The sequence below is a fragment of the Capsicum annuum genome, chromosome 3 (genome assembly GCF_002878395.1).
Source record: "Capsicum annuum cultivar UCD-10X-F1 chromosome 3, UCD10Xv1.1, whole genome shotgun sequence".
Classification (NCBI taxonomy): domain Eukaryota; kingdom Viridiplantae; phylum Streptophyta; class Magnoliopsida; order Solanales; family Solanaceae; genus Capsicum; species Capsicum annuum.
This window is the reverse complement of record NC_061113.1, coordinates 28,662,983-28,669,705: the sequence shown is the minus strand read 5'-3', so window position 1 is coordinate 28,669,705 and position 6,723 is coordinate 28,662,983. Positions and strand designations below refer to the sequence as shown.

General features: G+C 29.7%; 1 long non-coding RNA gene across 1 annotated transcript; it reads right to left on the bottom strand.

Moving 5' to 3' along the window:
* Positions 1–214: 214 nt before the first annotated feature.
* On the bottom strand, positions 215–5,283 carry LOC107866413. Its single transcript, XR_007053499.1, has 3 exons — positions 2,225–5,283; positions 1,357–1,493; positions 215–966 (listed from the first exon to the last, which is right to left on the bottom strand). It is a non-coding gene; the product is annotated as an uncharacterized LOC107866413 (long non-coding RNA).
* Positions 5,284–6,723: the final 1,440 nt, after the last annotated feature.

The following is a 6,723-nucleotide window of genomic DNA, read 5'->3' as shown; positions in this document are numbered from 1 at the left end:
AACATATTATATTTAAGCGCATATATTGTGTGTATTTTGATGTTTTGTTTCTATGTTATACGTATTTATCATTATATGTTCTGTTAAAAATTTTGTGTATATGTATATATATAAAAGATTTCATACACAAAATTGTAGTACATTTCCGTCATACGATATTTTTGGTGGAAAACACAAACTTTTTAAACAGCATTCATCATATGTGACTCATGATTGTTGAAATCAAAACAGTGAATGTATATATAAAAGATTTCATACACAAACTTGCAGTAAATTTCCGTCTTACGATATTAATGGTGGAGAACAGAAACTTTTTAAAAAGCATTCATCATTTGTGACTCATGATAGTTGAAACCAAAACAGTGTATATATATATTAAATATTAAAACAACTTTGTATAAATACTATGCTGTTTCAAAAAAAAAAGAATCAAGTCATAAAACTGTTACAATAAATCAACTTTAAAAATACCTTCCTATACCATAATTATAGGAATGGAATCATATATCATAATTATAGCTATAATCTCTCTCGATGTTCAAACTTGGGAGCAAATCATCAGGAATGAAATCCTGCGATTCCGTTAGATATTGAGTAGACTTGTGTTGCTCAATATCAACAAGGTCAGCTATATGAATAGAAGCTGCAACCAAGTCCTGATTCTCATGATATTGAATGATTAAATCTCTTTGGAAATTAACTATCTATAACTTCATTTGACAAACGTGATCATCTACACGTTCAACTGTGCATTCATCCACCTAAAATAAATATAACCACAAACATTTTTAAAAAAAAACTAAAAAAATGAACCAAAATAAAAAATTACAGAATAAAAGATACTCATACTTTAGTCTGCTCAACATGATGAGCTTTTATTTTATATGCAGCATCGATCTTCTTTGCGTTTCCTAACTCAGTAACCGAGACAGTTTGAACTTTAATTTTCATTTATGTATTCAAAACCTAAAATACAAGAAGTCAATAAACAAACACACCGTATCAGTACGTTATATATGACCATTGAACTGTATATACGTCTACTGTATATGTGCAAAATGTATATATTACCAATCGCAAACTGTATATATGTCTGCATACATATATGCAAATGAAATATGCATATATACACACGGACAACTGTATATATGTATATGCAATAGATTGAAGAAACTACTAATCATTTACATCGTTAAGCAAGCACATTTTAATCACCTTAACATATAAAATAATTGCATCACAAGAAAAATTAGTTTCTTATTGAAGCATGTCCAACAAAATATGATGTATTCATTTTAAAAACCTTAAAAAAAATGAATCAAAATAAAAAATTTAATGAATAAAAGATACTCGTACTTCAGTCTGCTCAAAAGGATGATCTTTTATTTCAACATCAGCACCATTCTTCTTTGGGTTTTTCGATTCATCAATTTATTTTTCTAACTCATAACCGAAGCAGCTTGAACATCGATTTTCATTTCTGTATTCAAGACCTACAATACAAGAAGTCGATAAAAAAGCACACCACATAATTATGTTATAAATGATCATTGGACTGTATATATGTTATAACTTGCAAAGAAATAGTATTCAAATCAAACTATATAAACATATATCCAAGTGCAAACTGTATATCCATATATCCAGATGAAACTGCATAAATGTAAATTATATATAACTGATAGCCAACTATAAACTGTATATACATATACTGTATATGGGCAAAATGTATACATATTCAATTACAATTTGTATATATGTCAAATCATATATACATATATTCAAATCAAAATTGTATATATATATATGCAATAAAGTGAAGAAACTACTAAGCATTTGCATGGTTAAACAAGAACATTTTAACCACAATAACATATGAAATCTTTGCATCACAATAATTTGCATCGTTAAACAAGATCATTTTAATCACCACAACATATGAAGTAATTGCATGACAATAAAAGTTAGTTTCTAATTGAAGCATTTCCAGCAATTATGAATATAATCATTTTAAAAACCTCAGAAAATGGACAACAATAAAAAAATCAATTCTCGACTTGAATGTTAAAAAGTCGACTTGTCCGGGAATGTAATGTTCGTGACTTTGCTCTCGACTTGTCCACTTTCAACTCCGCTAAAAAACCTACATTTTCACTATCTAATTGAGAAATAACCAAATCAAACGATGGAGCACCGCAATTAATCATAGGTATATTTTCAATACCTCTTGTCAATCTCCTATTAGGGGTTTCTTCATCCATTTGAAACAAGTAGTAATTGATAACTTCAAACCCTAATAAAAAAAATGCAAAATAGATGAACAATCTAATAACAAAAAATTCTAAAAGATTACCTCAAAATAAAAAAGAAATTAAATCTAAAAACAAAAAAATACTAAAAGATTACCTCAAATCTTCAATAAATATCATAAACTGATTTTATATGATGACAAATCCGCCAAAACGATTTTCCAAAGAACAATCATTGATGATATTCCGTGATATTATAGTGATTTTGAGCGCAAAACAAATAGAAAAAACTTGAAGATCTTTTGAATAATTGTGTATTATGATGTTGCCAAGGTTATTTATTCTTCAATGGAAAATCAAGGAGAGAGTATATGCGATTTTGAGAAAAAATTAAGAAAAAGAAAGTTGAAGAGCATATCTACAATAATCTTGAGTTTTGATAATCCCGTTGTTGCCATTTATTCAACCAATAGAATATAGAGAGAGAAAAAATAAAATATTAAAAATAAATCATTTAGAGATAAAATCAGTATATACAAATCTTATATATGTGTATATAGGGCGCCACCAATAAACTGATTTTAAGCTACCAAATGACTATAAATTGTAATTTTCTAAAATATTAACCATATTATGTAATTAATATAGAATTTTGTCTATATTGTGTAATTTTTCCTAATTAAATTAACACAAGGAAATAGAGGGAGAGAAGTACAGATTTGGACCCTCTTTTGGGCCCATTTCAAATCTGGCCAGCCTTTGGGCCTATTCATGTACTTTGGGTCCATCTTTACTGTTGTATATTGGCTGTATACCAGAGGTATACTCTTTGTATTTCTTGTATAATGGTTGTACATCTATGTATATGATTGTATAAATGCATATATCCTTTGTCTTCCACCTTTATATTTGCTTTCATTCCTCAATTCTTGTCGTATATCCTCTATATACTGTTGGATATCCATGTATACAACCCTATTTCTTCATATGTTTAGTCCATTTCGGACTTGTAGGAGGCTTAAACTCGAAGATGATATAGTCCTCTTTGGCCCATTGGAAAATGCAGGAATGGAAGTCCATTTGGACTCATCTCGGATAAGGTTCATGCACAGAAGATAGGATAAAAAATTAGCAGCCGATCATACTAGGATCTCAAAAATAGGTGATCCAGTATAGTGGTATATTTAACTTCACATATTTACTAGTGACCTATTTCAACAAACAATTTAATACATATACATGGTAAAAGACATACAAATCAACCTCTAATTTAAGCAACAACATTTAAAACCCATGAAGTCAACTGATAATGTTTAAAAAAAAGGAGAAGTTCTCAAGATAGACTAATTAAAAGCCAATCAAACATAACATTAAAGAGCAAATGAAACAACCAGCATATGCAGTACTTTGAAAGAAAATTCCATCCCACCAGAATAGCAAAAGATTTGGTATGGCCAAGGGATTATTGCCCAAATGGAAAGACAATTTCCAACAACTTGAATGAGCCAAAAATCTTGAATACATACAAGGATATCTTAAAGAACCATGGTCAAAATAAAGGATTCATGAGAAAATTAGAGCCGAGGGGAGGTAACCATACAAGATCTCGAGTCTATTAATACTTTGGGTAGCAAAATAAAGGTCATGACATTTTAACCATTGCTAAAAGTCTAAGCATTTTTACCCAAACAGATTCAAAGATGAAATCTAACGTGATTAAGAAAGCGCTCCAATTGGTCCGGTACTTATGAGGCATACAAGCTGGACTTATGGTTGCAACAGATTCATCATGCAAAAAAGATATAGACTCGAGTTATGGTAAACATATCTTTCTCAACAGACACACTAATCTAAAAATTAAACGAGAACAAGCGAGAAATGGATTTTATAGAAACTAATACAAAAATAAACAATATTCATGTCATCAATTCAAAAGAGAAATGGGAGAAGGATCCTCAACGAGCTAAAAGGGAAGCCAATCATATCCAATACGTTTAAGAGAAGTATAAATAATTAACAATATGAATTAACACCTATCCAATGATTAGAACTACTTAAACAAGTTTATGAATACAACATTGATCCATATCTGTCTCTTTACTGATGACAAGAAAATCAAGCGACTATATCACTTCCAATGAACTGAACTCAAAGGATATGACTTATTCAACTAGCTGCCAAGGAAGTTGATTTCAACCCTTTACAACAAAAACCAAAAAAATAGCCTCACGAACTTAACAACACATTTTTTTCAAAATAAATACCTAAGCAGCTAACCAAATCAGAGAGAAATAAGCACACGAATTCAAACATGGTCTTTAAGACCTTACTCAATACACCAATTTCATTCTCGCTTAGGAAGCTTTACATTAACGAAACAACAAGAAAAATAATAAAAAATCCTAGGTTTCTACAACACATAATCCCACCATCACTATAAAATCGCTACTCGTACGAAGAGAACGGAAGAAGACGATGAAATAACGAAAGGAAAAATATGTTTACCTTTTTCGGTGCAGCAAACGGGACTAGGGGCTAAAGACTCTTTTGATATCTAAAATCCCTTACAAATTGGGGATCTCTGCTATCCAACCTCTCTTCTTCCAACCCCTTTTAAGAGTGAATGGATGGGGTTTATATAGAACCCCAAAAATTTCAATTCTTGAGAAATTGGCGATGTTGGATACAAAATTTCAAGGGTTTTTTGGAAAATTTCTTGAGGGGAATTTCAAATCCACCAAGGGATAAGGATTAGTGAGCTGAAACTGTAGTAATTCGTATGAATTTTTCCTTGAATTGTGTATTTTAAATGTTGGCTGATGAGGTGTTGCTTGACGGTTGGGTTCACGAGTTGCTGTTGACTATTGTTGTTGCGGTAGTTGATGGTTGAAGTTGTTGTTCGATGTTGTTTGGGTCGTTTTCGCTGTTGAAGTTGTTATCGTTGGTACGAATGAGTATGAGGGAGGGGTGAAGGGTGTGGGCCGGGTCGGTTTTGAGGGGGAAAAGGTTGTTGAACAGGTGCTTCTTGTTATGTTGTGGGCTGTTGATGGGTCTATCCAGTTTTAAAAAGGGATAAGGACATAGGGTGGTTATTTTTAAAAAAAATGAACACAATTTGAAACCGTGGACAAATGTAACCTATTGGCTAAATTTAATTCTCTTTTTTAGTCATTTAGTCCAATTGGGCACATGCAGTCGTTATACTCTATTGATACACTTTTATACCATATTGATATACTTTTATACTATATTGATACACTTTTTATAAAAGAGAAAAGAAATTTTATGCAAATACATGCAGTCCCTATACCCAATTGATACTCTTTTATACCACGTTAATACACTTGTATTATCCATATACTCAATTGATACTCTCTTATACTAGATTGATACATTTTTAGAATGCATGTAGAAACTATATAAAGTCGTATAAAATATGTATCTAAATAATAATTGTAGTTAAAAATTATATGGAATGTGTATATCTATTTTTTTTTTATGTTTGACTTGTTTTATTTATAGTTTCTCTTTTGGACTTGCAATAATGTCGGGGGGTGATTTTTGGATTTGAAAAATTGCAGTTGAACTATTGAAAAAAGTTGGAGTTAGGTTTTTCATTTTGTGTTTAAGTTGCATTATCTGCTCCTCAAAATCCTATGTATTTGTTTTGATCAAATAAAATTTCTTATAGTAATTTCACATAACTTTTTTGATAGACAATGTCATCATTCCATAAATATACATAATGCATGTTCCAACGTACAACAATTGTAGTTATGTTAATTTCAAAAAAGGAATAGATTTTTAAAAAAAAAAGTAAAAAATGTGAAAAAACACAAAAGAGCAGTTTTTTTTTATAATGGAATGAAACATCAAATTAAAAAAATGGAACATAAAAAAAAAATAAGATTAAAAAAATAAAATGAACTAGCGTTTTAAAAAAAATGAAAAAAAACGTGAAGCAACTGGCATGCAAAATAATCAATGGCTATAAAAAGAAATTAGTTTAGTGGCTGATTAGAGGGAATTAAATTGTAGTGGTTATTTAGTTGAAATTAGTTTTAGCGAGTGGACATTTTTGTCCTTTCCCCATTTAAAAATGAGAAAAGGAGCTGGGTTGAACCCCCACAACTGAATCAACTGGACAAAGTTGAGACCGAATTAACTTTAATTAATTTAACGAGTTTCTCAAATTCAATAATTTCAAAATATATATTCAATAAAGCACAATTATTTTAAAAATTAAGAAACTAATTATGTCATCAATTTCTTATTTTCAATCGATCTTGGAAAAAGTAGAGTATTCGCAATTTAATCAAACTTTTCACTCAAAATTAATTGTAAAGTGTTTTCTTTAAATGATAATTATATGATCCTATATAATTAAATATAGAACATATTAATTTCACCTAAATTCAAAAAATGTAGACTTGAAATTTATTTCAAAATAACTTAAAACAATATTTTAAAATTA